At 34.3% G+C, this 17533-nt stretch overlaps 1 protein-coding gene across 29 annotated transcripts in view; it reads left to right on the top strand.

The window, feature by feature from the left end:
* The window catches only part of LOC141387809 (uncharacterized), a 171534-nt gene that overhangs the window by 18208 nt on the left and 135793 nt on the right, over nucleotides 1–17533 (top strand). The gene's annotated exons all lie outside the window — the stretch shown is intronic.

Raw genomic sequence — 17533 nt, 5'->3', positions numbered from 1 at the left:
CACACATCATTTGGCTTAGCATTATTATAATTTTGCTTAACATCAAGTTTCTTCAAAATTTTTAATTTTTTTCTAACACAGAAATTCCAACACAAACCATCACATTAAAATTAAACATACAATTTTAATTTCTTTGATTTTTTCTTGCAATTTTTATTCCTCGAATATTCAAAAAAAATCATTATTATCAAACGCAATCTTTTATCAACCAACAATTTTGTTTTTAATCAATATTACCAACGGTCTGAACCGAACAAAAAACAAATACAAAAAAAAAACACAACGTAATCCCGGAAACAACCCTGCTGAAATACTTAACATCCTGTAACTGTCAACTTTAACCTTCAAAACGTGACATTTGGCTAAAAACGTGCATTAACATTGTCTGCACACAATATTGGATATTGAACGGAATTTATTGGAAATGTAAGTATATTTTAAGTTTATTTACATAGAGATTATATATTGAGGCATACAAATATATGTATGTGAATATACATTAACATGTCTACTACATACACTGATTGTTTTTCTCCGGTCAATATCCATTTAATAATTGTTATTTATTTCCACCCTTATTTTCGTTACAAAATTCCCCACCAGCACACACTAATCTGTAAGTGTGATGTGTCAACCCTTAAAACTCCCTGAGAAAAGAAACTTTGTTACTTTTGACAATCTTTTTTAGCCCATGCTGCTGGTTTTTATATTGCCAAAATTCATTTACATTTTGGCAAGAAAACATAGGAAGCTTAACCTTACCTAATGTAAAAATGTATACTAATGCAAATGTATATATTTAAACTTAACTAACATTTTATTATTTTGTTGATTGAATTTAAACTAAAATAAATAAAATTTTATTATTCATTGTATTACACATTTTGATGCCCATTAATAGAAACATAGTAAATACTTACTTTTGGCAAAGTTTTTCAAGAGCCGGAAAAAGTCGTTTAAAAACTTAAAACTCTTTATATTTAGCAGATAAATGTTGAATGTGGATTTTCTATAGTTTTTATATTATTATGTCAGTACCCAGCAAAAAAAGTCATTACCAAATAATGACTTTATTCAGTAAATTTTTGCAGTTGTAACTACTTACTAAATGACCGTAAAAGTCATTATTTTAACATGGGGATGTCATAGGGAGGAAGTACTTCCTTAAATGTGTGTTTTAAGTACATATTTAACCACTTACCAGTAGTCAAAAAAAAAGGTAAAAAGCATATGTTCTATTTTTAGAACAAATGTGGTGAAATTATATTCAAATTCAATATTCCAATTATTTTTTGTTTTTATTTCTTCTTTTTCTTTTATTCCGCTTCCTGCCGGTGTCGAACACATGAACTTCTGATTTCTAGCCAAACACACTACACACTAGGCCACTCGTACAAATAGTAAGGGTTGTTTAAAAACATCCATGTACATCAACATTTCTTCGTAATTTCGTCAACAAAAAACTCCCATGCTGACGGTGAGCTTTGAACACACAAACCTAGGATTTGTAGTCAGACACACTAGCCCTGTGACATCGTACTTATTCCTTTGTAGGTAAGTAGTAAGTAAGGATGTAACTAGTTATATGTTACCTGTTATATATGTACTGTCTGATAATGCGGAGGGTAATGAGTACGCATTACCTGGTAATGCAGAAAGTAATGACATGCGCCTACCAAATTTTTGCTGGGTAAGCCCATGAAAAAATTCTTTCTCTGTAAACAGGACAACAAGATCCTCGATCCTCGATGTTCCCTTAAACTAATTTAAAACGAATGATTTGCTTATTTTGAAGAATAAGTACATTAGAATATGTGGCAAAATTTTCAAGCAGATCGGAGCAAATTTATTGTGATTTGTACTAGTACGAGTATGTGGCATAGAAACTTTAAACGCGTGTATCTCTTAATAGCGTTTCTGAAATAATTGTCAACTCTGGATCGAAAAGTAAGGAACTGATTGTCATATATTTGTTGGGCTTATGAAGGATATCAAAATCTAGTCCTTCATGGATCGATTTTTTAGTTTTTTTTGCCCGTTTTATGATAAAAAACAAGCCAGTTTTTTCAACCAATATTCGAAAATTTTGATTATTTTCTGTGGACCATTCCGTAAGCCTAAAATTTTGTAAAAAATCTATCAACACAAGACTACATATCGTCTGCTCCGTCGGAAAAGGTCGTAAGTCCACTTTTTTTGGAAATCGCGTTTTTGTTACAGGATGATAGTACAAGTCAAAACACGTCGTATGATACAAAGAAAATGGTAGCATGTCGCGTTTTTCTATATGTTTTGCCCTTGTCGGAAAAGGTCGTAAGTCCACAAAACGTACAAATTTGAGTACGAAAAGGTCGTAAGTCCACAGGAAAATGTATACTTTAAAAGAATACTACAGCTAATGTAGTTCAGATATTATGTTTAACGTCATCCATGGTTGGGGTACAATGTAAAGAACTAGCCTACACCTTTGGATGATAATCGGATGATATTTGGCGGAGCATGTGGACCAAACTTTTGAACAAAAATGTGATAATTTCTATATTGCAACGAAAATTTACATTTGAAATCTATTTTCCACTATAAGCGAACTGATTATGAAAGATGGACTTCTGGCTTTTTCATTGATACAAATTGGGATGCTGTATGTGTTCAAATACCTCATACATATATTGAAAAATTTGTAAAAAATCAAAATTTTTACTGTTTTTACTGTCGTATATCTTACTTAACTTTATCAACTGGTAATTTGTGGTTTCTCTAGGGACATTTATTCACATAACGAGATTAGTTTGTATTCTGAATTCAATAAAGTAATACCTTCTAACGGACGGGTAAGTGCAATGTTTATATTATTAAATGATTCTAAAATAATAATTGATTGAAATGTTATTAAACTAAGAAGACATCATGGTTCTTGCTAACAAAGAGCAGTATGAATTTGGAATGGAGTTAGACGATGGTGTCATGGGTCTAGTTCCCCATGGTTTTCACGGTGATTCTGAAAGCTCTGATGATAAACTTCCTAAACGCAAGAAGACATTACATGCTGAAGATTCTACATGGTTTGCAGACAAAAACAAAAGATGCAGTGAGTTCGGGCAGAAATACACTATTTGGGATTACAATGTAGCTAAGAAACTATGTACATTAACGGAATTAATTTAATTGAAGGAAAAGGTCGTAAGGCAAAAATACAAGGTCGTAAGTACAACGTGTCACGTTGCTGGCCCTTGAAACAGTTTATGTTACCTTTTCTTATGTCAATTATTTTTTTTTGCATCGCAAATTAGTTGGGATATGCAAGTGAATATCAATAACAAGTAAGAACGTCGTTAAATTCGCCCAGGCCGAACTTGTTATACCCTCCACCATGAGTTGTATTGAATTTTACTTCAATTAGTTTCCTTTCGTTTATGAAGTAGACTAAATACCAAATTTCAGCAATTTCGGTAAAACAGTGTGGCTAACCTTCAAAATAACGAAATTCGGGAGGCACCGTTCTATGGGGCTATATGAAGGCGTGGACCTATATAGACAAATTTATGGGAGATAGTTTTATACCCGAAACGAAGAATAAATACCAAATTTCAGCCATTTCGGAGGAATATTGAGGGCACACCTTCAAAATACCGGAAATCGGGAGTTACCGTTCTATGGGGGCTATATGAAGGCGTCAATACCAAACATCCTAGAAGTAATAGGGTCGGAGATTCAACAACCGTTGCCTCGCAAATTTATTTTCTGACCGATACTTTCATAACTTTTGCAAAAAAGCGTTTTTTAAAAAATAGGGCCTGCCCCCACCGCCTCCGAAATTCAGAAAATATTAAGCCTATTTTCACCTCGGTTGTTCCTTGTATATTCTCTGAAATTTTCAAAAAACATCAGTTTAGCCGTTTTTGAGTCTATGCGGAACATACAAACATACACACATTGTCTTTTATATATTAGATTTCACACAAAAGTTTTGGTCCATTAAACCCGCTAATAATTATCACATCACCATGTTAAATTGCAAGCTTATTCTTTGTCTTAAACTCAATTCATTCTTAAAATTTCGCACCGATCGGAATATTACTGCGATCTACAGGACAGCTACAAAGTCGGGTAAAAATTTTGGGTTTGGTCCATTTCACACCTTTCGATCATAACTAACATCTAATGGGGTCACTTCTGATTGGGACCCGACCTCTCCACAAAATTTCGTGATGATCGGTCCAAAATTGAGGAGTTGTATTAAAATTGTTAATGGATGGACGGACACACATAGCTAGATCTCTTTATCTCGTCAATATATGAACAAATGGCAAGGGGAGGGGGTTTACGACAAATACTTCGCGATGTTACACGAATATTGAACAAAACAAACTTATAATACCCTTTCCACATTGTTTTGTAAAGAATAAATATTTTATTTTAAAAACGTCCGTAAATTGTAGGAAAAGGTCGTAAGTCCCTACAAAAATACAAAACTGTACAAGGAAAAGGTCGTAAGTCCAAAGACATCCAATTATCTATCAAACAAAGTAGAGGTATTGAAGCGGAATAAATAAACGAAAAATACTGCCTTTACCACCATAATAAAATCTTTAATACAGAAAGCGCTGGAATGTTTTTTCTTCCTCCTGAAAAATTTATTGAGAGGGACTTACGACTTTTTCCGACGGAGCAGACGATATGTTACAAAAATATATGACGATCGATTCATTAGTTCTCGAGCTACAGGGTTTCATACACTGCAACTTGCCACAAAACTATGTAGTAATTTTCGTAATATTTAGAAAGTGGATTAAGATGTGGTCTTTTAAGATGAACAAAATCTACCCAAAAAGTTTCGTAGTTTTCTTGGGAAGAAAATATAGGGCTTTGCAACTGGTAGTCACCACTTAAGCAAAAAATGTTGAATGGTAGGTCCCTAAAATGTTTTCCAATATATACCTTCATGGAAAAAAGTTAGTCCCTTAACAGCGCCTGTGCCAAAAATTTCTAATTTTTATGTCGGAGGTACTCGGAACGATAGTCCACATTCGAACCTAATCTATGTTTGGAACAAATTGGATACTCTCTTCGATAGTTATAGTGTGCACCATTTTAGCGAAACATTTTGCACTTTGGTGTGGGATATACCCGAATGGGTGGGCCGATATGGCTTATCTTCCAACTAGATCTAAGTTTGGACAATTTATTAGGAGTGGAAAGTTTATAACGGCGGTTATGGTACCCGCCGTTATATGCCAATTGCCGATATATCTGAAATTTATAAAGTATTTTAGTTGTTTGTCTCCATTCGTTTAGAACTTATAATTATGATCTCAGCCATTAGGCTAAATACGGTATATTCACTTTGATACGACCAAAAATGGTTTTAGACCCTAGGTATGTTTGGACGAAATTAGTTTCAGATAATTTGGAATCGATTTAGCCTTGTCCGTCCATCTGTCTGTCCGTCTGTGTAGTTGGTGCGTACGATAACTCGCGAATTTTCCCAACTTAGATTAAGGTCGAAGATGGGGCATATCGGTCGACTCCTTCGGGTACCTACCCCACAAAAGTTCAAAATTTTTCCGTAAAATTGTGTGAACGATAACTATCGAAGGAAGTAATCGATTTGGTCCAAACTTTGCAAGTCGTATTATTTCTATATGGACTATATCGGTCCACTCCTTCGGATACCTCCCACACAAAATTCGGAAAAAGTGAAGTTTAAGAACTCCGAATAATTGTGTCCCTTCAGGACCGTAGAAGTTTTATCGGGAGCAAGTCCAACTCCCTTAGATAATGAGATAATGTATGGTAATGTCAATCTTTTGGTATAGCCCCTCATTATGGTAACTACAGATTCTACGTATTTTGAAGCCAAGTCGTGATACGAAGTCAATATATTGATTATACGGTATAATTATTACGTTTGCTTATTTTTTGACAGCGGCTGAGTGTATATCTCCATCAGCTCAGCTGACTGATACTTTCTTACTTGTTTTTACTTACCAAATATGAGTTTTTTTTCAGTGTCAAATTTTGCCCATGTACTCTGACTCTGCTTTTATGTAGCAGGACAGCGACGTAGGGACCACTTCTCGGGTAATTTGAGCTTTTACAAGTAAATTATACAAATGTCGCACAGAGGTTCAGAATCGGGTACGAAAAGTACTAAAAGGTACTAAATATGCTACCCTTTGTATTAGTCAAACGGGAAGAGCTAGAATTCTGAAATTTGGAATGAGGATCACTGGTGAAGAGTTAGAAATATGTACCAAAGGGAATTTCGACCTATAAGTGTACGAAAAGTACATTTGAACGGATATAGGTAGAATCTTGGAATTTGTTATGGAAATCAAGGTTGGGAAGTGGTGTTTATAAAAGGAAATGGTACATGAAAAGTTCTAAATGGTACTAAATTTAGTACAATTTGGATTTGGATGAACGGATAGAGCTGGAAACCTGAAATTTGGAATTAAAATTACTGTTGAAGTGTAGGATTGAGATATGAGGGTGGTACAAAAGTACTAAATGGTACCAAATTTGGTACAATTTGAATCTGAGTGTACAGATAGAACTGCAAACCTGAAATTTGGAATTAAGATTACTGTAGAAATGTAAGATAGAGATATGGGTGTAGTTTTGTAAATTCGTACTTATGTGTACGAAAAGTACTAAATGGTACTAAATTTGGTACAATATTTATTTTGGAGAACGGATGGAGGTGGAATCCTCACATTTGGAATTAAGATTACTGTTGGAGTGTAGAATTGAGTTATGGATATATGTTTGGAAATTCGTACATAAAAGGTACTAAATTTGGTACAATTTGGATTTGGGTGAACGGATAGATCTGGAATCCTGAAATTTGGAATTAAGAATACTGTTGAAATGTAAGGTAGAGATATGGGTGTAGTTTTGTAAATTAGTACTTATGTGTACGAAAAGTACTAAATGGTACTAAATTTGGTACAATATTTATTTTGGAGAACGAATGGTGTTGGAGTCCTCACATTTGGAATTAAGATTACTGTTGGAGTGTTGAATTGAGTTACGGAAGTATTTTTGGAAATTCGTACTTAAAAGGTACTAAATTTGGTACTAGAGATGGAATTCTGAAATTTGAAAATAAGATTGCTGTTTAAGTATAGGATGAGGTAGTTTTGGACATTCGTACTTATTGTGTACGGAAAAAAACTAAATGGTACTAAATTTGGTACAATTTGGTTTTCGGTGAACGGATAGAGCTAGGATCCTGAAATTTGAATTGAGATATGAAGGCGGTTTGGGAAATTCGTACTTATGTGTACGGAAAACTACTAAATGGTACAAATTTGATACAATATTGACTTTGGAGAACTGATGGAGTGTGAATACTCACATTTGGAATTAAGATTACTGTTGGGGTGAAGAATTGAGATTTGGAGGTCTTTTGGAAATTCGTTTTTAAAATTTACTATATTTGGATTTGATTGAACGGATAGAGCTTGAATTCTGAAATTTGAAAATAAGATTGTTGTTGGAGTATAGGATTGAGGTAGAAAGAAAGTCGTACTTATTGCGTACGAAATGTACTAAATTTAGGGTGCATGGATAGAGCTATCATCCTGAAATTTAGAATTAAGATTACTGTTGGAGTGTAGTATTGAGATAGTTTTTGTGAATATCGCACTTGTGTTTACGGGTGAATGGATAGAGGAGAAATCCTGAAATTTGGAATTAAGATTACTGTTGAAGTGGAGGATTGAGATATGGAGGGATATAGTTTTGGATATAGGGATGTCATTTTTGAATCTTATATCTATTATAAGTACTGAATTTGGTACCGTTTTGATGTTGCATAAAGGGATATAGCTGGAGATTCGAATTTTTGTATTAGGGTCGATGTTAATTTTTAGATAAGGAGTTTTTGAAATGAAGGTATGGAGGTCGATACTAAGGTCTGAATTATTGAATTGGTGTTGGAAATACAAAAAGTACATAATGGTACTAAATTTGGTGTTGGGTGAAGCTGGAAGTATATAATTAGTATGGAAAAAGTACGAAAGTGCAATAAATATGGTGCTGGGCTAAGGAATAGAAGTGGAATTCTGATTTATTATTTATTTGTTAGTTTCACTGTTAGAGGTGGTAGTACAACAATGTACTAGAAGTATTAAATAATACCAAATATTCAAGCACTGGCATTCAGTGAACCAATAAATGAATTTTGTTATGAGGATCACTGTTGAGATTGGATCAGAATGTTTATGAAAATCCGCCTTTAAAATATATGAGAGGTTTCTACATGTAATACCATGGAAAAGTGTACTGAATAGTGTACTATTGTTTTCATGTTAACGCGAATGCGGTTTCTAAGTAATACACTAAAATCAAAAAGTCAAACGTATCTTTTGAACATTTTTTTTTATTCATGACATTTTAGAAAGTATATTTAAAAACATAAATCTATGTTTTACAATGATCCGGATCGTTCAATTGAACGAGATTGCCCAACTCTACCTGTAATTCATATGGGACAACGGCAAAGAAAAGCAAAAATTGTTTGCTCATGTAATTTCAATAAATTTTTAAAAAGTGTTAAATGGACGGTTACAAACGTATATATGGACTGAAAAAGGGCACTCTCAGGCATCATTCCATGCTGTTCCCTAAAAGTTCTAGTCCACTGAAGTTGGAATTTCCCTTAAAATTTTGTATATGAGGAAAAACAAAATAGCCACTAGATGTAAACGCTACGGTAATATATTAGAACGATTCTTAAAGATAACAATCCGACCTACTTAACAAAAAATGAGTACAATATTTATTAAAGTTTCCGAGAAACAGCTATTTCTTTCTCCATAAAATTGCAAAAATGACGTATTTTTCAAAATTGGGAAACATTTTCGCCTTCCAATATTTTGACCTAATTTTTGGTTTCCGTAGTTTCAATATGTTTACTATCGGATCCCATATAGACATTAACGATCGGCGATGACAAAAAATTGATGTTTTAGCCAGGAAAATCTATTTATAAACTACTGTGCATCGGTATGGAGGGTAATGGGTACTCCATATAGGAGTAGCTCGTTCACGGTCTCAGAATACTACCCACTGCAAATTCTTTTATAATTGTATGTACCCACAGTATGGTACATCGTTCCCATATGTCTCAAAGACGCTACTAAACAGAGTCCCACTATCATTACTAAAAACACAGGAATACCTCAGTTTGTTGACGATAGTATATGGCTGAATGGTTGGGGCTACCACACTTTTATGTACAGTAACTTTGTTATTGAATCTTTACAAATGACAGCTAATTTATATCCCACTATGCTCTTTAAAAATACGTGTCCATCCTCTCTCCATTCACATAGGATGTGGCTTGTCTCTCAAAAATTTAGCTAAATCATAAGTCCCGAATACAACATTAAGAGAGGTTTGGACAATTACTCAGACAAACACACAAATCGTTTTGTCTTGGAGTTAAATAGCCCACTTTGAAGTCTTTACCATTTATGTAAGTTTGAAGCTTTTGCCGTACGCTCTTTCTGAATTTTTAAACTTCGTCACACCTGCCCTAATTTTCATAATACCCACAGATCAAAGTAAAATTTTTAAATTCTTGTCTACAATAATTAAAGGCAATTAAAATGTGGTATAAAAATTAATGTACATATAGAAGCATTTTACACGAACTTGATACAGGGAGAAGGTAATTTAGTCTATCCAATGTACATGCATATACAAACATAAGTATGTGTCCATAACAACATAATTATTAATAATATTAGGCTGTTTGAATATAACCATTAATTATTTATGTTGTTAACGACTTCTAACCAACGGACAGACAGGTCAACGAAATACATACCTATGTGATTTTGTTAAATTGTTAATTAGAATTTGTAAATAGTTAAGGTTCACTGTATACAGCAATGTGAATATAATATGTACACAAGGGCGGCCCAAAAAACGAAAGAAATAATTTTTTGAAAGGCCTACCCGCTAAATGTTTTTCCATTTGATCCAAAAAACCTTATATATGAAACTTTATCGCGATCGATTAACGTTAACCCGTGCCACCTGAGTGATTTTTGTTTTCATAATAAATTGTTGAATTTTCACGAAAATTCTCTCTAAACCTTGGTCTTTACCGACCATTTTCAGCGGGAAAATGTTGCACCCTCAACGAAAACTAATTACCAAATCAGCCATCTTGGTTAGATAATGTGGCTAAAACCATCAAAATACCGAAACTCGGAAGGTATCGTTCTATGGGGGCTATATCAAAACGTGGACCTATACTCACAAATTTCTGGTGGAAAGTTTTTTGGTCCCAAAGAGGACTAAGTACGTTTCTATGGGGGCTGTATAAAGACGTGGACCTATACTAAGAATTCTCTTCTGGAATATTTTATACTCCCATGGAAAACTAAATACAAATTTATGGCCATTTCGGTGGGATATTGAGGCCACAACCTTCAAAGCACCGAAAATCCGGAGGTACCGTTCTGTGGCGGCTATGACAAGTCGTGGAGCTATACCGACAAAGTTCTGGTGGAAAGTTGTATACCCCCAACGAAGACTAAATACCAAAATTCAGCTATTTCGATGTGATAATGAAGTTAAAACCTTCAAAATACGGTAAATCGGGAGGAATCGTTCTATGAGGGCTATATAAAGACGTGGACCTATACCGACAAATTTCAGCGGAAAAGTTTAGTATAGGGATAGGTAATGGAAAGCAATAAGCAGAAAATCGATTATAATCGATTATTCGTCGATTTTCGAGTTTTCTTTTGAAACTGTAAAACCGCCAAAACTGTAAAACCGGCAAATCAACAATTAATGGACAAACTCGAAAATCGATCACAAGATAATCGATTATGCGATTTACCCTCCAGACAAAAGTCGACTACGATTTTTAGACTTTTGACTGCAAAAAGTCAATTAAAATTAAAAAGTCGACTTACCTATCCATACTTTAGTATACCCAACGAAGACTAAATACCAAATTTCAGCCATTTTGGTGTGATAAATAGCCCATTTTCAATACCAAACATCCTAGGAGTAATAGAAACATCTATATAATATATATATATATATATATATATATATATATATATATATATATATATATATATATATATATTCGTCGACCTATATACTTTATAGGGTCTCCAAGGAATATCTCGGTGTGTTACAAACGGAATGACAAATTTAAAGAAGGCAAGTTAGAGTAGAATGATTTTAACTGGTTATATTTGATTTTAGATTATGCGAGATAATTTCTTCGATACGGCTACTGAATGTATCACCTTATTGATTAACGGCACATTACCATAACAATAAGTTCATAGCTTCCTCTCCCTATTGACGTTTTTTATATTTTGTCTTAATCTTACCCCTTGGCAAGTTTCATGCCGATTTTATTATCACACTCTTTATACAGATATACTTATAGTCTTCTTAAAAATTGTAGAAGATTTATATACCAAGAATATTTTTTTTAATCTAACAAAAAGTTCCTAAAACTCTACTATTTTAAATAATTACAATGTACTTTAATTTTACATGTTTCAGTTGTGCGGACCCGATTACATACACACAAAAACATATAATTTTGGCCCTCCTCACAATAAATAATGTTTAGGGAGTATCACAGCCATTTTATTTCTTGTTTCATTGTTTCGAAAATAAACCCCTGCCATAGAAAAATGTATATTTTTTTGGTATCCAAATAGCCGATGACATCATTTAGTCGTTTTGGTTATAGTTGGTGTTTTTGTTTTTGAGCAATGGAATAAATTGTAGCACAACTTGTTTGTTTTGTTCTTAAGCCAAATGAAAAGACCTAAAATTAAAAGAAGAAAAGGAATATAAAAAAACTTGAATATTCTTTAAAAAGTAATAATTTTAAGAGTTTACGTTTTGAAGGAGAAATGAGGTAATCCAAGAAAGACTAATGAAAATAAGACAATTAAAAATGTAACAAAATGTAAGTATATTGAGTATGTCATAAAGTTCAATATAATTTCAGGCAATGGTAATTTGAAATTTACAATTACTTTTACAAAGTTTTCGTCATCGTTCAGTTGTCATGAAGAAAATTGAATGGGTTACATTGTTGATTGTATAAGTTCGGGAATGTGTCACACGCTTGATGTCCTTGTCCCACAAGTTTACTTATTGTGGCTAAAAGTTTTTAAACAGGAACTGACAACTCATAATAAAAATTCATTTTATATTTATTGTGTAAACTGATAGAATCATCGTGACATAAATCTTAAGTATTATTACCATACTCATGTATGTATGTTCTTTAGCCCTTTTTTATGTGTATAGCAATTACAGCATCAATACAAAACTTTATCATTTTACAACAGGTTTTAAAAATTGAAATGTGAGACATTCACATTTCCAGAATGAAGGTCAATCCAAATCATGCGCGACCAATGAGATTATTTAAATACTTAACCATGATGATTATTGAGAGAAGATTAAATACCGTATAATTATCATAGACTTTGCTTGATATGTACGATGTTATGAAAACACAAGATGTAAGCATCGTTGTTATAATAAGTTAGCCAAAACGTAACTGAATTCAGCCATGATATGCGCATTAGGGTTATATCTTTTTTTCAATTTAGCATATATCAAAAATAACACCACATAGGCGTGTAGAACATGGAAGAGTGTTATTTATTTATTTATTTCAAATATTTATTATAATAAAAAAATACAATAAAATTATATAAAAATAGATATCGGCTAAAGGAAGAGTATTAAGGAATGTGTTGCCACTTTTCCGCTATTGTTAAAAAGTTCCCGCGCCGATTGCATGCAAATTGTCCACTGCATGCCTGTTTTTATGTAGCCCTAATGTAGATATTGTGGCTTGTGCAGTGAAAATCACTTGTCTTGAAAAGACAAGGCAATATATAGTCAAATAAAGTTAATCTACATACATATATTAATTTACATATATATCTATTTGAAAGGTTAATACTGTAAATTCGCTATAGGGTAAACCATTCATATATTTTGATGCATTTTGTGCTCTTTTTGAATATAATCTAATAATTGTTTTGATCAAAAAACTCTGTCTCAACTTCTGTGTTCCAGTTCCTGGTCTTTTTCTCGAAAAATATTCTCGTGCGAAAAAGCATTGTCCTCAAGTTTATGAGAATATATAAACACTTTCTGTGCACCCCCTTGGTGCAATGGTAAGCAGACTTTTGCATGCTGAATGTCCGGGTTCGATTCCCATGCCATGCAACATCAAATTGCCAACGGTGACAAAATAACTTTTCGTGTAATAGTGGCGACATTTTCTAAGCATTTGAGCCATGTAAAACTTCTCTAAAAGTGGCGTATTTTCGGAACGAAGTTGCTGTAGGTTGCTTCTGTATCAAAGGTTAAAAAAGCACACTTCGTAAAATTGTAAGAACAAGTCGATGTATTGGAAGGTCTTTTATAGGGTTTTGCTACCATTTTGTTTTGGTTTTAAAATATTATAAACAACAACAATGGAATTAAGCCAGACTATTTTGAAAAAACAAAATTGTAACAACTATCCCAATAAAAAACGCCACCAATGTTCTATTTGAAAAACACTGGCACTGTTTGTATTAGGGATAGGTAACGGAAAGCAATAATCGTTTTTTTCGACTTTTCGATTTTGGTCTAAAACTAAAAATGCGATTTTTCGGTCTTGCGATTATTTCAGTTATCTTAAAACTCGACTTTCGACTTTTTCATAACCGCAGAAAATCGATTATAATCGACTATTCGTCGATTTTTGAGTTTTCTTTTGAAACTGTAAAACCACCAAAAGTGTAAAACCGCCAAGTCCACAATCTATGGGCAAACTCGAAAATCGATCGATAATCTGCAGACAAAAATCAACTACAATTTTTAGATTTTTTACTGCAAAAAGTAGATTAATCGATTAACCGAAAGTCGATTTACCTATCCCTAGTTTGTATGGTCGGTTATGGCTGTAATAAGCTACCAACAACTTTTGTTATGTTGCCTTCGTTGTAATTCAACGACTCATAACAGTGGAGAAGGTTTGGTTTGTTTTGCAAACACTTTCGTCGGGTTTGTGTGAGGTTTCCAAAGAAAAACTTCTCATTGAAGTTTTTTCTTTGTTCACCTTTATACTTCGAGCTTCCTTTCTCTTCCTCTTTCCAAAGTTTCCTTGCTTTATATCAGCCCTCTCATTTCCAACGTTTCAGTAAATCTGGGCGTCATTTCTGATAAAAGAATAAAGACAAATTCGTTTTATGTTGCCCTTGCTTTTTATACCCTCCACCATAGGATGGGGGTATATTAAGTTTGTCACTACGTTTGTAACTACTCGAAATAAACATTGTAGACCCCACAAAGTATATATATTCTTGATCAGCGTGCAATTCTACATCGATATAGCCATGTCCGTCCGTCTGTCTGTCTGTCCGTCTGTCCGTCTGTGGAAATCACTCTAGCGTCCGAACGGATTGACGTAGGTTGATGAAATTTTGGGAAAGTATGTTATATTTACGTAGGACTTTTGGTATTGAAAGCGGGCTATGTAGGTCCACGCTTTCGCATAGCCCCCATACAAAATGACGCGTGACGCGTCGTCGTTTTAAGGAATTTTTAAGATATTTGTCCCATTTTACCACCGAATTGGTTGTAATTTTGTACTTTGTGTCTCCAGAGGCCAAAAAACATTCCTACCAAAGTTGGGTTATATAGGTCCACGTTTTGGTATAGCCCCCACATAAGGCCCCTTATAAAGTACGCGTCATTTTAATATTTTTTGAATGTATTAGACCCATTTGACCAAAGAATTTGTTGTAACTTCGTATTTTGCGTTTCCAGAGGCTAAGAAACATTTCTACCATAAAATGTTTATATAGGTCCACGTGTTGATATAGCCCCCATAATACGATATCTCCCGATTTTCGATATTTTGAAGGGTTTAGCCTCATTATCACACCGAGATGACTGAAATTTGGTATTTAGTCTTCTTTAGGCATATAAAACTTTCCCCCAGACATTTGTAGGTATAGATCCACGCCATCATATAGCCCCCATAGAACGGTACCTTCCGAATTTCGGTATTTTGAAGGTTGTGGACAAATTAATCCACCGAAATGGCTGAAATTTGTGGTGGAGGGTATAAAAAGTTCGGCCCGACCAAACTTAACGCTTTTCCTACTTGTTTATTCTTTTATCAGAAATGACGACCAGCTTTACTGAAATGTTGGAAGTGTGTTCGGCTTTACAGGTGCACATGCAAGCGTTTAAATAACCATTGATGTTGTTACGCGGGAGAATGTGTTTGGCTATAAATCAGAAGTTCGAATGTTCAAATTCAGCAGGGAGCAAAATAAAAGTAAAACTAATTAATTGAGTCAACTGTTCTAAAAAATATAACATATATTTTTAGCATATTTTAAACTTCTAGTGGTCATAGAATAATTAGTTATTCATTGATTTGGAAGTAGTTAAGATTACCAAAAATTACTATGAGAACCTTCTATTTGGTAATGAAATTTTTTGCTGGGTAATAAAATGCGTGATGGTAGTATGTACGCCTTATAGTGATTAGCTGTGTACTCATCCATATCAACTATACAACATACTAACGCTTTTAATTAAGGATCGAACGCATAAAAATGGCGAACGATGAAACTGAAAGACTGAAGGAACCAATTGCTTAATCAAAAGTTGAACTGTTTAATCAAAATTGGGCTTCTAAAGAACAAGTAAAAAAGTATCAGCCGGCTTTGCCGACAGAGATATACCCTCAGCCTATCGAATGTATTTAAAGTCTTTTCTGAATTTTATGGCACTTTTTGGACATTTGAACTTGCCGACAAAAATGTGGATTAGGATTAAAGTTCATAAGTTTTTCGGAGGAAGGAATGGACCGACATAGTGCATTACGGAAGTGGATCTTATTTTGAGAGTCATATCTTTTCGATAGATATCTCGCCCACTAGTCATTTCAGTGGGTTATCGCACACCTGGTGGACCAGTATGTCAGGAAGCATGGACATGTCCACGGATAATATAATTTGGCTGTAAACAGGACCACAAAGAACATCATCGGTATAAATTTCCAAAGGATCTCCGAACAGACCCTAAACTGCACTTGGACACAAATGTTGAACTTTTGTGGGGGAGGTATCTTAAGAAGAGGACCGATATTGGCCATTTTTGAAGTTAAACTAAGTTTGGACAAAATATAACGAAGGTCAACTTTTGTGCTCTCCATCTACTACATATGGTGCCATAAGGGTTTTTTACAACTTTCGGGCTGTTTTCTCAAGAAGTATGGACTTGCCACTGAAAAAACTTTTACCGTCGTAATTGAGACAGCGATTGCAAGTTGCTTCAACAGAAATCAAAGTTAGTGAAGAGCAGGTCTTAAAGTGAACTTATCCAAAATTTTGTGTGGGAGGTACACGAAGGAATGGACAAATACAGTCCATATTCAAACCTGATCTATATCCGGTAGATTTATTAGGATGCGTAAAGTATGGACCAAATCGGTCCTTCCCTACAAGAGTTATCGTGCGCACAATTTTTCCGAACATTTGTGAACTTTTGTGGGAGAAGTACCTGAAGGAGTGAACCGATATGGCTTATCCTCGAACTTAAACTAAGTTTGGATAACATATTATGAAGGCCAAATTTTAGATTCGAGAGTTATTTTGCGCTCCAACCACTACACACGATGTCATAGGGGTTTTTTGAACCTTCCAGGCTATTTTCTCAGGAAGTATGGTTTTGCCCCTGATGAAACTTTTACCACCGTATGGGGGGCCGTGAATACAAGATGTTACAACAAAAATCAAAACGATTCGAGAGCAGGTCCTAAACTGAACTTTTCCGAAATTTTGTGTGAGACCGAATGAGTCCATTTTGGAACCTCATCTAAGTTTGGTAGAAATTTCACGATGTGGAAAGTATGGACCAAATCGGTTACTCCCTTCAAGAGTTATCGTGCGCACAAATTTCCGAACATTTTCGAACTTTTGTGGGGGAGGTACCGCAAGGAGTCGACCGATATAACCCATCTTCGAACTTAAACTAAGTTTGGACAAAATATTGCGAAAGCCAAATTGTGGACCAAATCGGTTCATCCGTTCGAGAGTTATCGTGCGCACCAGCCAGCTAGACAGACAGACAGACAGACGGACGGACATTGCTAAATCGACTCCAAGTTGTTTGAAACACATTTCGTCCAAACATACTTGGGGTCTAAAACCATTATTTCGATGAGGCACATTTTGCCCGTATGAAATTGTATATACCCTCGTTAGCATAAATGCTGAGGGTATAAAAAGGACGTGATCCTTACATTATTTGCGAACTACTCACTCGAAACCTCAATATAGTCAATACCTTAATCAATAAAGTAAATCAGTTATCTTCGAAAATAATTTAATTTACCAAAAGAAGTAAGCCGTGGGAGTGATAATTTGAGATAATTGAGGCCGATAACTCTCAAAAGGAATAACCACTTTGGTGCAAACTCTGTATTTCATAATATTTCAATCAAACT

This window comes from Musca autumnalis, unplaced genomic scaffold (assembly GCF_047663935.1).
Source record: "Musca autumnalis isolate F117 unplaced genomic scaffold, ASM4766393v1 scaffold_5, whole genome shotgun sequence".
Taxonomy (NCBI): domain Eukaryota; kingdom Metazoa; phylum Arthropoda; class Insecta; order Diptera; family Muscidae; genus Musca; species Musca autumnalis.
The sequence above is the reverse complement of the archived record's forward strand: the minus strand, read 5'-3'. Positions and strand labels throughout refer to the sequence as shown.